We start from the raw sequence: 1,538 nt of genomic DNA, 5'->3' as shown, positions 1-1,538 counted from the left end.
GGTCTTCATTCTATATATAAAACATATATGAGTTAAAGATATTTTTAAAAACTATAACTCTTATAGATTATAGAGGAGCTCTAGAGGCACAGTATCTAAGTCATTTGACTGTAAACCAGAAGGCTGGTCATTCAAACCCACCAGAAACTCCTCAGAAGGAAGATTGAGGAATCTATTTCTGTAGAGATACCACCTTGGAAATCCAAGGAGAAGTTGTTATGAGCTGGATCTGACTCAATGGCAGTGAATAGATGATGATATAGGAGATGATTTTACAAACTTAATAATAAAATTTCTTATAAGAAACATAAATGTTAGAGGGACTTCCAGTAAGATGGTAGAATAGGCAGATAAGCTACACAGACCCTCTTCAACAAAGAAAGGAGAAACCAATTGATATAAATACAGAAGATAATCTTGGAGCCCTGAGTTTTGAAAGGAAGTATACAGAAGTGGATTAGGCAACAACTAGTGAAAAAACCTGAATTAAAACAGTAAGTATGTAGACAGAGTGGCAGACTGTCAGCTACTCTGATGGCATCAACAGCCTAAATATTCAAAGTGGTGTTGGAACCTGAAAATTGACCTAAAGATCAGCCCTGGTCACCAGGGCTGCAGGGATGACAGTGCTGGTAGTCAGTGACTAGGAAGGGAAAGAGCAAAGAGCAAAGAGGAAGGGCAACAACCTGAGCTGTGGACTTTAGACTGTCTGGAGGGCACAGCCATTTTGATTGTTTATAAGTGGAAGCCTTTTGGGATATTTAAAGTGACTGAGGGCACAGCCATTTTGAACATTATCAAGGGGCAGCCATTTTGGATATTTAAAATGACAGCATTCTCATTCCGATTCCAGGGACCTAAAAATAGGCTCTATTTGCCAAGAACCACAGGAATATATGAAAGGTTGACAATGGGAAAGGAACAGGAGTGAGTGTATAAGTGCTGCCAGCTAACAAATAGAAGAACACAGTACCCTGCTTACTTAGATAACATCCAAACAAAGTAAAGAAAATGAAAATCTTAGGAAACTCACTTCAACATACAATCACCAATTAAATAAAAACACAAAACTATTACAATGTCTCAGAGACAACAGATCATCACAGTCCACAGAAAGATGCAAGATAAAGCAGGAGAAACAAAGGACCAGGATACAGATCCTGAACATATCGCTGAGGAAGAAGTAGCATTGGAACTCCTTGATGAGGGGTTCAAAAGAATTATATTTAGGTACCTTCAATGCATTGAGAGACAAATCAAGGAAAGCACTGACAAAATTGAAGAAAACACAGAGAAAAACCTAGAACAATATCAAGAGATAATACAAGAACAAAATGACAAAATAGGAAGGTGGAAGATGGCGGACTAGGTAGAAGGACTGCACAGACCCTCTTCAGCAAAGAAAGGGGAAACCAATTGACACAGACACAGAAGTTAATCTTGAACCCCTGAGCCTTGAAGAGAAGGATACAGAAGTAGACTAAACCTCAACTAGCAGAAGAATTTGTGTGAAAATACCAAAAAAGGAGATATACGGA

The sequence above is a fragment of the Orycteropus afer genome, unplaced genomic scaffold (assembly GCF_000298275.1).
Source record: "Orycteropus afer afer isolate SDZICR_OR568_19922 unplaced genomic scaffold, OryAfe1.0 scaffold00746, whole genome shotgun sequence".
Classification (NCBI taxonomy): Eukaryota; Metazoa; Chordata; class Mammalia; order Tubulidentata; family Orycteropodidae; genus Orycteropus; species Orycteropus afer.
This window is presented reverse-complemented; position numbering follows the sequence as displayed.